At 44.9% G+C, this 14,246-nt stretch overlaps 1 protein-coding gene across 1 annotated transcript in view; it reads right to left on the bottom strand.

Annotated features, from left to right (window-relative positions):
• Positions 1-10,097, bottom strand: part of Nup93 (nucleoporin 93) — a 103,525-nt gene extending 93,428 nt beyond the window's left edge. The window contains 1 exon segment of the mRNA NM_001011925.1: positions 10,035-10,097. The gene's annotated coding sequence lies outside the window, so the exon portion shown is untranslated.
• Between the last annotated feature and the right edge of the window lie 4,149 nt (positions 10,098-14,246).

Raw genomic sequence — 14,246 nt, forward strand, 5'->3', positions numbered from 1 at the left:
CCATCAATAAGTATTCTTTTTACCTAACAGGCCTTGTGACAACTTCCAAATTGGAGGTTCACTAAGTTCTTTAAAGTCTACTGCCTTGAGCATGGTTGGCACATGCCTATAATCCAGGCACTTGTAGGCAACTGGATAAGGAATTCAAAGGCACTCTCGGCTGTTGATTATCAACTTGAAAGGATGCATAGTCATGTAGAGTGAGTTTCTGTACATACCTTGAGGATTGTACATACCTAGACTGGGTTAGCGTTTGGGCGTGGCAGTGAAGAGCTACCTTCAATGGGTTAATTAAAGTAGGAGACCCAACCTAAATATGGGTGGTACATTTCCATGGGCTGAGACCCTGTACTCAATAAGGAGGAGGAAGCCAGTGCAGTGCCAGTGCAGTCCATTACTCTTCCTAGCAGCAGATGCAATGGCTGCCCTCAGGTTCCTGCCATCATGCCTTCCCCATCATGGACCATCAATCTTTGAGCCAAAATACATCTTCTTCTCTTACATTGCTCTTGTCAAGGTATTTTATCATAGCAGCCAGAAAAATAACTAATACAGCTACAGTTTGAGGCCAACCTGGACTACATGGCACACTTTCTCAAAAGCAAAAAAGACCACTGGGCCATCCCAGGCATGGCTACAACTCCATGGTTCTTTTGTTTCAAATCTGTTACTCTCTGAATACTTTCCAGAGACCAGAGTCTTCACAGCCTCAAAACTGACAATCAAAGGCAAGCATGAAAGACATGGAGGCAGCCCTCTCAGGTCTGTCTCCTAGGAGCAAGGGAAAGGCAATGACTATTTTAAACTTTAGGCCAGACTCTGTCACAACTCAGTAAAACCACTGTTATTCGACAGCAGCCACAGATAATATGCAAGCAAACAAGTATGTCTGCTCTCCAGGAAAAAAAAGCTAAAAGAAAGATTGGGGATGCAGCTCCCTAACTAACAAGCACAGTGTCCTGGTTTTAATCCTCAGTACTCCTCACCCCTCCCCCCAACAACTTTTCTTTTCTGTGTAGTTCTGGCTATCCTGGATTCACTTTGTAGACAAAGTTGGCCTCAAACTCTCAGGGATACATCTGCCTCAGTCTCCTGAGTGCTGGAATTAAAGGGATGAGCCACCACACCCAGCTCCTTAGCACTTTTTTCTTAAAAGATGTGTTTGTTTCTTTGCTTGTTTATTTAATGTATGTGCGTACACTGTCGCTGTCTTCAGACACACCAGAAGAGGACATCAGATCCCATTACAGATGGTTGTGAGCCACCATGTGGTTGCTGGGAATTGAACTCAGTACCTCTGGAAGAGCAGTCAGTGCTCTTAACCGCCAAGTCATCTCTCCTGTCCTCCTCAGCACTTTTAATGGCTCAGGAGTTAAGATCACTCTCTCTCTCTTGTGTTCCCTACTGGCCTCCATGTCAAAGAGACATTTAAGGGCTAGGGAGATTGACTGATACAGAACATGCCTGTTATATGAGCATGTGGACCTGATTTTGGATCCCAGCACCAAGTTAAAAAGCCAGGCCTAGTGGTGTACACCTACAATCCCAGTGTTGGGAAATGGAGATGAGAGGATTATGAGAAGGAAGTACACCCCCCCACAAATCCCTGCCAGTCTCACCAAGTGGATAAGCTCCAGGTTAAGACAAAAGGCTCAAAAAATAATATGGAAAGCAGTAATAGGAAGACACCTAGCATTGATCTCTGGCCTTTGCCTAAGCATGCACAGGCCCAGGATCAAGTGCACGTACGCATGCATGCACACGCACGCACACACACACACACACACACACACACACACACACACACACACACATGGGTAGGGAAGGGTAAGGGAGATTTTTGATGCATAGCAGGTGGATCCCTGAGTTCGAGGTCAGCCTATCTAGAAAGTGAGTTATGCACACTCACAAGATTGATATATAGCAAGCAGGTCTCTGAGTTCAAGGTCAGACTGTCTACAAAGTGAGTTCCAGGCTAGCCAGGGCTACACAGAGAACCTTGTATGGAAAAAACAAAAAGCAACAACAAAAACAAATAAAAAACAAAAAAGTATTCTTATTTTTTGTTCTGTTTCTTTGTTGGGCAGAATCTTATTCATTCTGTAACAAAGGTAGTCTAGAATTCATTAAGTGTCCCATCAAGGTCTTAAACTCAGGTGATCCTTTTGCCTCAGCCGCCAAAGTGCTAGGATTACATGTGTGAGTTACCATATCCACATAGAAAAAAATTAATGTTTAAAATGTTAAACAGTTAAAAAGAAAACAGTGCTGGACAGCTCCGTCGACAGTAAGGACGACCTCGGTACCCACCCAGTGGTGCACCAGCACTCAGAACCCAAGTAGAAACCTGATGCCTTCTGTGAATGTCTGTAAGCATCTACACTCCCAGCACCCCTAGGGGAGATGTCTGGCAGAGACAGGAGAACCCTCAGAAGCTAGCCTGGCACAGTCATCAGAAAAGCATCAAGGAGACTCCTGAGGTTGGTCCTCTGATCAATGTGCAAGTTACCATGATACACATACCTATATTTACACACAGGAATACATGTGTACATTCGCACTCAAAAAGCAAGGTGTTGGGTAATTCTTTATGGTCCTATAAGACAGTAAAAGAGAGACCTGACCAAAATTCACAATAGTCTTCTGGGGAAACAAAGAAGTAAACCAATTAGCCCACACAGAAAAGAAGGATCTAAGTACTGCCCAGGATGACTCAGTGTCTGCAGAGAGGAGTAGGTAGTGTGGGAAAATGTCGCTTGTGCTGGTTCATCTCCAGGGAACAAAGACAAGTAACCTGGTAGCACATAGAAATATAAATGATCTACACAAGGACGTTTGGGGAACTCTGGCCGTCCGGGACAGAAGTTCTAGCTAGAAACAGAAAGCAAGAGAGGACCCAGGAAGCTCCACCCCACCCTCTCACCCTGTGACTGCGAATGTCCATGGTGATTTCTAAGGCCCTGTCCAAACATCTGTATTCAAACTCCTCAAAAGAGGCAACTCTTCAGAGGTGACATTCTTTATCCCAGGATAAGGTAGGCTCCATCTTGTAGCTGACATAGACACACAGGCCACCAAGCAGTGTAAAAGGCTTCTCACTCTGAGTCTTTTCTCTAAGTTCTGGTTAGGGGTGACTTTGACCTGAGGCCAAGTGTGTCAATATTCTGAGATATTCCTGGATATCACGATTTGGGACAGAGAATACACATTATTGTTATGTAGAGAGTAGAAGCCAGGGTTTCTGCTAAACATCCTACCACATACAGCATAACCTTCAACAAAGAATTAGTTGATTCAAAATATTAATAGTTTCTAAGCTGAAAAGCTCTTCTGTAAACCAAGATAGGTGTCTTAAACTTGGGTTACTACTGATTGCTGTGATGAAACAAAGGGTTTATTCAGTGTATGCGTCAAAACCATAGGTCATCATCCAAAGAAGTCAAGCAGGGCAGGAACCTGGAGGCAGGAGATGATGCAGATAGAAGAGTGCTGCTTGCTGGCTTGCTTCCCACGGCTTGCTCAACCTTCTTATAGAAATCATGACCACTAGCCCAGGGATTGTACCACCAACAATGGGCTGGGCCCTCACACTACATCAATCACTAATTAAGAGAAGGCCTGGGAGCTGGAGAGACTGGCTCAGTGGTTAAGAGTACACAATGCGGGGTTGGGGATTTAGCTCAGTGGTAGAGCGCTTGTCTAGCAAGCGCAAGGCCCTGGGTTCGGTCCCCAGCTCCAAAAAAAAAAAAAAAAAAAGAGTACACGATGCTTTTCCTGAGAATATGAGTTCAATTCCCAACACCCACATCAAGTGGCTTACAACTACCTGTACCCCAGCTCCAGGGGTCTCTTGACATCTCAGACTCCATGGGCACTTGCATTCATGTGCACATATGCCCCTTTATACACACAACTGAAAACAATAAAATATTTTTTCAAAAAGAGAGAGAGAGAGAACACTCTCCAGGCTGTCCTATGGCTGATCTTATGGAGGCAATTTCTTTTTTTTTTTCTTTTTCTTTTTTAAGATTTATTTATTTATATAAGTGCACTGTAGCTGTTTTTCAGACACACCAGAAGAGGGCATCAGTTCTCATTACAGATGGTTGTGAGCCACCATGTGGTTGCTAGGATTTGAACTCAGGTCCTCTAGAAGAACAGTCAGTGCTCTTAACCACTGGGCCATCCCTCCAGCCCTTTTTCTTTTTTTCTTTTTCTTTTTAATGGAGGCAATTTCTTAATTTTCTATCCTGTCAATGGCTCCAACAATGTCAAGTTGACATAAAGCTATGCAGCACAGGAAGTTTCAAAGTTATACATCATTAAAGACACTATGACCCCCTGGAAAGCAATATAGATTTTACTAGACCCAAACAACAATATAGGATCCTTCCCCCACCTCAAAAAAATTTAAAAATCACTGTATACACAAAATTATCTTAAGGTAGTATGCATACTCCAGGATATCATATAGCAATAGAAAAGATGAAACTATAGCCTAGACTCAAAATTAAGGGGGACAAGCTGTGTGCATCTATTTAAGAACAAGAAAAACTAATCTATGCTGCTAGAACCCAGAATACTGGCTACCATTAGGGGCTCAGAGGGAGAACTGATTCAGAGTGAGCATAGCATACCTTTCGGGGTACTATGGATTGAACTGTGGCCCTTCAAATTTTGTCTGAAGTCCTGACAAAGGAATGGCATAAAAAAATGAGGCCTCTGAGAGGCAGTAAGTTTGAAATAAAGTGATAAATGGTGGGAGTTCTAATATGCAACCAGTGGGACTCTATGAAATCACGCTAGGAAGTTCATCATCATCTCCCATATCCTGAGGCATATGTCAAGAAGATTAGCACAAAGTAAGAGAAAGATGGTAGCCATTAACAAACTTCCAATTTCCAAAGCAGTTAAGAAATTTCAGGAGGAAGAGTTGAGTTGGGCTTTTTCCCCCTTTGTATGGTTTGTTTTGTTCTAACAAACAAAATCTTTTATGTAGCTAAATGGCCTTTCTGGAAAAGACAATCCAACCTCTTTCTCCAGAAGGCTGGGAATACAAGCACCAAAGCCAGCTCAAATTTCCTTTTAAACAGCTCAATCTATGGCCTTTTGTTATGTTAACTTGACCTGATAAGGATGCAAGGGTAATGGGAAATTCTATCTCAATATTCACTGATCACAGGCATGAACAGACATGTAAAAATAATTACTGAGCCACATCAGGAACAGCTCTTAGAAGGTTAATAAGAAACAAACAACACAGCAAGAAACACTGCCTCTGAATTCCCTATTTCAAACCTGCTCACTGCCCCTAACTAATTCTCAATGACTCTCACATCCAGCCCTTGCACTCCAACTCCAGCCTGGGCTGGGTTTCAGACTCTGCCAGTGTACATCCCCTCATCACTGTCAACCTACTAGGTGCCAAAGTGTAGTTTTCTAAGCACCACTGCCAGCTACCCAGTCCACTCCCATGTGGCCCTGGGTTTCCATCTCTCAGGTTCTAACTCTCGCTTTCCCTCTTTATCTGCACTTGACCTTAGATTGTTACCTAGCGAGTATTTCTCATTCTGCTAACTCTGACATCATAATACCAATACCTTACACTTTGTTTGCAGGGAGGGGTATGTGTCAGAGTGTGGAAGTCAGAAGACAGCCTGCAGGAAGAAGTTGTTTCTCGCCTTGCACCTCATGGGTGCACCTAAACGTAGGTGTGGTCCATGTCCCTTTAGCCACAGCCTCCGGTCAATCTATTCTTTGTCTCACATCACTTTCCATAAAATACTCTAACTAAAAACGCCTTGGGCCCCACTCCTAGGGATTCCAGTGAGACTGCTTCTGACTTCGGCATCTGGTCCCCAGATGTACTGTCCATGACTATGCCCTGCCCAGGTTTCTAGTTAACATTTTCCTCAACGAAAACACCCACCAAGCTTCTAACAGCTATTTCATCCTTGTATTGTGAGACTCTGAGCAAGATAATTACTCCCTCTGCAACTCATCTTTGACTACTTTAACTATACCTCCCTCCCCTGCCACATTGTAACCACTGAGCAAATAATAGCATTAAGGCCAATTCAAGTCAACCCAATACTATGGTTTATATATAGTTGAAGCTATCCAAGACTCCAATGTGGCAATACTCAGATGTGATAGGACCTTTAAGGAGTTGAGCCTAGTGAGGAGCCCCTCCTTGTTCCCTGCTCCCCCCCCCCAAGTGTCTGTCATGACACCTGCTAATTAACCTGAGTTAATTTATTCTGAAAAGACATAAATACCTATACGAATCCACTTGTTTATTCTACCACTATCACCCTACTCCAAGCCACTCCATGCCTCATCCAAGATCACAGTAGCTTCCCTATTCCTATACTGACCTCTGCTACCCATATGTTCTCTTCCATATATATGAAAGGGGGAATAAAGGCTAAGCCTTCAATAATTCCCATTACCTGTACACTCAAGTCCAGCCTAATGTGATAATAATTGCCCGCCTATGATCCCGACTACCCAGAAAGCTGAGGCAGGTGGTCCTGTAGCATATATGAGCTCTGTGTGTGCTGAGATCTCCATCATGTGTCCATGAATCAACCCTTGCCCTTCTGTTCCCACTCTTCCCCATGACTATATAACCATATGGCCTCCTGCTGGTTTTCAAATATGCTAAACTCAAGAGCTGTCACTGCCCTCTGCAGGAACCACTTCCTCTGCAGCTACAGAGCATTTGCCCCTAAATGTGGGCGAGGCCTATCCCCTTACTCAATTCAGGTCTCTGCTCACGGGTCTCCTTTGTGAAGATGCTACTAAGACGCTCCACATAAAGGAGTCCCACCATTTCTACGGTTTATCCCATAAGAAGTGCATGTCAAAACCAGGTCTTCTAACAGTGTCCTTGAGTCTGGCAAGCTTGTCCTGCTTTTTTTTTTTTTTTTTTCACTGCATGAATTCCTAGTGCAATGAACAAAAAGTAACTAATACACCAAAGACACCCGAAAACTACTGGAGGGAGAAGAATAAGGTTATTCCTTTAGTTGACCTTACAGATCAGCACAGGAATGTAGAACAGAAATTTCTGGAGGTGCTTGAGGTTTTCCTGGTAGTCAGTAACTGTGTACTGGAGTTAGATTAAGCTACTATTTGAGCGCATTGGTGGAGTAAAGTGGCCTTTAGTCCTTACAAACAGAAGGCCGCTGACTGCGAAAAGTGAGTTCAGCGCAAGCGTGAGGATGCGAGTTTGAATCCCCAGTACCCATGTATAAAGCTGAATGTGGTGGCATCAATTTGACACCAGCACTGAGGGAGGGATGGACAGAGACTGGTAGATCTTGGGTGACTCATTGGTAAGCTGGTCTAGCCAATTGGTAGGCTCCAGGTTCAGTGAGAGTTGCTGTCTCAAAAAGCAACAAAAACATCCAACGCCAACCTCAAGACTCCTGACCTGGGACATCCACAAACACGCATGGGCATGCATCTCACCACCCCCAACACACACACACACACACACACACACACACACACACACACACACACACACACATCAAATGCACACAAAGTATAAAGCTACAAAACATTTCAACCTTTAGGTTATTTGAAACAGAGGAGAGAGAACTATAAGAGGCCATAAAATAAGGCAAAAAAAAACAAAACAAAACAAACAAACAAACAAACAAACAAAACTCCTGCATCTTTAAATTCTAATTCTTTCTCCAAACCAATTCTTTCTACTCGTCTATCTGATAGCTACTCCTGACTGATCTATGAGTGCCAGCGACAATTCTAGTTCCTCATCTTAGGTCCCCACAACAGTCAATTTAACCAGAAACCATCTGGCTCCCCTCTCCCCCGAGCCCAGCCTATCTCCAAGTTTACTTCTCATACCTCATAACGAGTCACACCCTCACCTTTCCTCTCTGCTCTGACCCTCATAACTTCCTCCAATTACCTCAACAGCCTAAAACTTCCCATTTCTTCTAACCCAGTCTTGCTGTGGCCAAAGTGGATATTCCAAAATACCTCCTACTTTAGACCCATCAGGGGCACCTTCAACCTCAGGTTGTGACCTGGCTGCATGCTCTGTAGAATAGACAGTGCCATGCACCATCTTCGACTCCTCCCCAGCTGTACCCTGACAGTTCTCTATGCCTTAGGAAGCTCTGCATAGTTTCCTTCCTTCATGCTCCAGTCCATGTCAAGTACACACACATCCTCACCAGACACAGGGAGCTCCTAAGCATACTGCCAAGTCAGAGGGCTGCTCTAACCTACCCAAAGGACTCCCTAATTATACTGAACGTTCTTCCCTAGTGGAGCAATTGCAACCACTTCTTCTCAAACATGTCTTCCTGTAGGGAAAGGTTCACAAATATTTAACCCTGAATCCTGAGCATCTAGCTAAGCCTGGCACACAACAGAACTAAAAATGTGTTTGCTAATTAAAATGACCAGTGACCATAACAGACTTGGGTCTTCTTCCTGATCTTTACTCTGTCACACACACACACACCCACACTTCTAAATGTAACTACCTCATAGGCCCAGGGGTTAGAGAGATGGCTCAGCAGTTAAGAAAACTTACAGCTCTTTAGAGGACCCCAGTTTAGTTCCCAGCACCCACATCAGTGATTTACAGCTAGCTGTCTGTAACTCTAGCTCCAGGGAACCAGACACTCTCTTCTGGACTCCATACATATATCCATATACATAAAAGTCACACAAGAAGGAGGGGGAAGGGGGACAGAGACCCCAAACTCACCACAGCTCCAACAGTTCATCTCTCATGGTGTGTGTGTGTGTGTGTATATACACACACATACATACATATACACACACACATATATGTACATATGTATATACACTCATATGTATATATAATATATATTATGTATATGATGTCTTCCCAAGAAACAAGCCTGTCTCATTCACCACCACATTCACAAGCCTATAATGATATCAATAACATTCATTTATTTGATATTTATTGAGCACCTACTTTATTGTGTGCCAGACCCAGGTTCTAGGTAGGCGCTCATGTTCTACAGCGGAGAGACAAGACATAGGTCGAGTAGAACCTAAATATTGGAATACAACTAAGGCAGTGAAGACAAGGAGTGAGGAAAGGTTTACACTCTAAATGCCCCTCTAGAGCTGGCAAAACAGACATCCAACCGCAAGAACTAAGACCTGAAGTCAAAGCATGTCTAGCAGTGGTGGTGGTGGGGGGGTAACAGACTCTGAGAATGTAGGTCACATTATTTAAAAGCCTTACAGCTCACTATGGGGGGGGTTATATTATTGTTGTTATTATTATTACTATTATTACTAAAGCACTGACCTTTGCTTGTGCTGAAAGTCATCTAGGGAACTAGGGGTGGATGATGATGATGATGATGATGATGATTATTACTGTTATTGTTACTAAAGTGCTGACCTTTGCTTGTGCTGAAAGTCATCTAGTGAGGTAGGGGTGGGGCAGGGTCTAATGTAGACCAGCCTGGCTCCAACTCCCTTTGACAGTTACACCATGCCCGGCATGCTGTGATTTTCTTTTAGAAGGGACCCAATATATTTGGGCATTCCTTACAGAAGATAGGATACAGGGTACCCAGAAACAGAAGAGACAACCGGAGTGGCAACCATTAGCATCCTGTTGGATTATCCGTAAAAGGAGACAACAGTTGACAGGGGTTCGCTGGGTGGCCTCCCTTCACCCGGAAAAGCCATTCTCTAGAAGAACGCCCCCCACGACCCACAGAGGGCAGCCAGGCCTAGTGACGCCTGGCAGCCGTGGGTGGGCGTGGCGATAGTGCACCAGTAGGGAGGACCACGCTCAGAAGAGCCTAGTCACAGCACTCGGTGAGCTGTCGCCGGTCGGCGTGCCCAGCCAGCCACCGCAAGAAAGGAAGCGCGAGCCTCGTGGCTACGAACATAGGATGGGGTTCGAGTTAGGCTCGGGGTTCTGCTTCGAGGCCAGACCCCGAACTCGGGCCAGGCCCAGGATCGGGGTCGCGTGGTCGCCCACGCCTCACATGCCTTACCTGGCTCTGCCGCCTGCTCGCCGCCAGCTCCCGGCTACTTCACTACGCCGCCGCCGCCGCTTCTCGCGCCGCTCGCCCGCGCTTCTTGATTGGCTGAGGCGGTCAGCTCCCAGAAGCCCCTGCGCGTTGCGCCGCCAAGTGAACTTTATGGAGATCCGCAAGAGAACACAGACGTGGGCGGGGCTGGGGCGGAGCCAGGGGCGGAGCTGTCGCTACAAGTAAGTCAAGGGAGCTCCGCCCTTGTCCCGCCCACGTAGTTCAGGTTGACAGTACTTGAGAAAGCATTTCCGCAGTTCCCACAGCTGGACCAAACCAGAGAGCTCAGCTACTCGCTGTAGAGCTCTAGGCAAGTGCCTGGGCTTGTTCTAGGTGTCGGGGACACGGTGACTTCCGCAGCAGACAAGATCCCTGACTTCAAACGATTCTCAGCTTGGCCAGGGAAACAAAATATAGTGAATAAATACAGGAGTAATTAGGAGAGCTAAGAACAGAAAAGCAAATTAACTGAAGAAAAATGGTTGGGTTACCAAGGAAGGCTTCTCTCAGGTGACATTCTGACTAAAAGGTGGAAGCTAAAAACGTGTTTTGGAGTTTTTAAGGGAAAAGTCTGTGTTTTGGCAGTCTGAACAAGCAAGCTAGGTTGGCCGCCTGCCCCAGTAGGCCAATTACAGAAAAGAACAATGGTGAAACTTCAAAGAGATTTACTTCAGTGTAGCCATGTTGGGAAGTGGAACAAAGTGTGTCACTGGGATATATAAGAATCCTTCTGGAGGTTCTTAGTTTAGTAAGTAAAAAGAAATTTGAAAACAGACCCAGAAGGAAGACAATTTTGCTGGAAGTTTGAGAGAAAAATAACAGTACAGGCGGGTTGGGGATTTAGCTCAGTGGTAGAGCGCTTGCCTAGGAAGCGCAAGGCCCTGGGTTCGGTCCCCAGCTCCGAAAAAAAGAAAAAGAAAAGAAAAGAAAAGAAAAGAAAAGACAGTACAGGCAAGCTACAGATCTCAGCAACTGCTGGGAGGAGAATGCGTGTGTGTGTGTGTGTGTGTGTGTGTGTGTGTGTGTGTGTGTGTGTGTCCTTGTGCCCAAGGGGGCCAAAAAAGGTCATCGGATCTGCCGGAGTGGTTGTGAGACATGGGTACTAAGAAGGAAACCCAACAAGTCCTTTGCAAGAGAAGTATGCTAAGCCATTGCTTCAGCTCCCATAATAGCGTTTACTTGTTAAAGAGGCATTTTTTGGGTTGCACAGTCTCAGACATGTCTAATCTTTCAGTGAAGGTCACCCACCTGACATAATGAGGTACATGTGAACACAGGCCTAGATAAAATTGTCACCATTAATAATTCTAGTTTGGTGGATGCCTGCCTGATAAAGTGTTCTATTAAGCTTTGCCTGATATGCTTAGGGAACCTAAACACACTTATCGGTCAAGGAAGCCCACAATAATTAGCATGTCAGCCGCATAGAACTTCTTTCTGCCTGCATGTGTATGTCTATACATTTGTGTATGTACATACATAAGTGTATGGGCAGCTATGTGCACACGTGTTTGGAGGTCGGAGGTCGCTGTTGGGTGGTTTCCTCTATCCCTTTCCACCTTTTTTTTTTTTTTTTTTTTTTTTTTTTTTTTTGAAGCAGGCTCTCTCACTGAACCCAGAGCTCACCGATGGGCACAGATAACTAGCCAGTGAGCTCCAGGGATCCACCTGTCTCTGCCACCCTCCCCTTAGTGCTAGGGTTAAAGGGGCTTCCCACCACACTTGGCTTTTACTTGGGCACTGGGGATCAGAACTTAGGTTCTCATGTTTGCTCAGAAGGTACTCTACCAACTAAAATGTCTGGCCAACCATAAAGGTCTTTACTTTTATGACATTAATTAATGTGCCAGGAGACAGAGAGAGAGAGACAGAGAGAGAGAGACAGAGAGAGAGAGACAGAGAGAGAGAGACAGAGAGAGAGAGAGAAGAGATAGCTCTGTGTGTATGTATGTGTGTGTGTGTGTGTGAGTGTGTGTGTGTGTGTTCCCAGGTCCTTAGACTTGGTAACAGTGTCTTTATCCGCTGCACCATCATGCTAGCCCCAGAAATTCTGTTTTGTTTTAACTTCATGGATATGAGGGTTTTAGGTGCATGTGTGTATGTGTTCTGTCTTTGTGGGCCAGATGCCCACAGAAGCCAGAACAGGGCATTGAATCCCCCTGAAACTTGAATTACAGACAGTTGTGGGCCAGCCTGTAGGTGCTGGAAATAGAACCTGGGTCCTCTCCAAGAACAGTGAGCACTCTTTATACCACAAGCCAATTCTCTAGTTGCCCCCCACACCAATAAGTTCTTTATAAATTAACCCAGCTTCTATTTTTCCAGCAAAATTTAGAACTTTTGGCTCAGTGAGCTCTACAGCAGTGGGTCTCAACCCTCTACTGTGACCCCTTAATACAGCTCCTCACACCGTGGTGACCCCCAACCGTAAAATTACTTTGTTGCTACTTCATGATATAATTTTTCTACAGTTATGAGTTATAATATAAATATCTGATATGTAGGATATCTGATATGTGGCTCCTAAAGGGGTCTCAATCCACAGGTTGAGAACTGCCAGTCTACAGAAATGACAAAAATCAATACTTTAGGACTTTCTCTTGCCTATGTAGGGAAGGGGAGTGGTGACCACAAGTGATCATTTTCTAATGTCTAAGGTGTGTCTCATGTACAATAGTAAATCTCATCTCGTCAAGCAAATAAATATTGGCCAGTGTCTTTGTTAGGGTTTTACTGCTGTGAAGAGATACCATAACCATGGCAACCCTTATAAAGGGAAACAGTTAACTGGGACTGGCTTACGGTTCAGAGGTTTAGTCCATTATAGTCATATCGGGAAGGATGGCAGCATGCAGGCAGGCATGGTACTGGAAAGGCTACATCTGGATTGGCAGACAGCAGAAAGAAAAAAATGACAGTGGACTGGGCTTGAGCTTCTGAAACCTCAAAGTCCACTCTGACACACTTCCTCCAACAAGGCCACACCTACTTCAGCAATACCATACCTCCAATAGTGCCACTCCCTATGGGTCTATGGGGGCCATTCTCATTAATTAATTTATCCACCTTATATCCTGACCACAGCCTCCCCTCTTTTCCCAGCCCCCACCTCGCACAGCCACAGCCATTCCTCCCATGCCCTTCTCCTCTGAGAACAGGGAGGCTCCCTGGGGTACCAACCCACCCAGGCATATCAAGTCACTGAAGATTGGGCACATCCTCTCCCACAGAGTCCAGGGAGCCCAGTAAGGCAGGCAACAGAGTCAGGGGCAGTCCCCTGCCCCTGTTGTTGGAGGACCCACATGAAGACGAAACTGCACTTCTGTTGCTTATGTGCCAGAGGGCCTAGGTCCAGCCCATACATGCCTTGGTTGGTGGCTCAGTCTCTGCGAGCCTATGGGGGCCATTTTTATTTAAAGCACCACAACCAGGTTTTAAAAGAACAATGAAACTGGCCATTTCATCTGACACTGATCACAAAGGACAAAAATGTCACACTTTTATTCACTGTTTGATACGCTGTAAGTCACGGTGCAATGCATGTTGCATAAAAGAGAGCATTCTGTAGTTAGTAAACTTGCACACTAAAAGGTTTAGCTGTAAAGTTTTGCAGAATATTTAGATACACAGCTCTACACGTTAGTCTCTAGTCACAGATCCAGAGGGTGTTAAAATGTACCAAAAGTTACCTTAATATAAAACTACTTGGAGTGGCCCACACCTTTAGTCCCAGCACTTGGGAGGCAGAGACAGGTGAGGCTCCTAGAGTTTCAGGCCAGCCTGACCTACACGGTGAAACTCTGTATCAAAAAGACAAACAAGGGTGCTGGAGAGATGGCTCAGCCTTTAAGAGCACTGACTGCTCATCCAAGAGGTCCTGAGTTCAAATCCCAGCAACCACATGGTGGCTTACAACCATCTGTAATGGGCATCCGATGCCCTCTTCTGGTGTGTCTGAAGACAGCTACAGTGTACATTAAATAATTTAAATGCAGATACATTAAATAAATAAATCTTTAAAAAATAAGCAAAAGTTAACATAAGCAGTTACTTAAGTGAACCCTTACTCCGTTCAGACTGTCTCCCAATTCACCAAAAAGCCTTAGAAAACAGCAGAAGCACAAATAATTTCTTGATTTTAAAAAAAGTCTTCGTCCTTGAAGCCAGTTTTTACAA

Source organism: Rattus norvegicus, chromosome 19 (assembly GCF_021556685.1).
Source record: "Rattus norvegicus strain SHRSP/BbbUtx chromosome 19, alternate assembly SHRSP_T2T, whole genome shotgun sequence".
Taxonomy (NCBI): domain Eukaryota; kingdom Metazoa; phylum Chordata; class Mammalia; order Rodentia; family Muridae; genus Rattus; species Rattus norvegicus.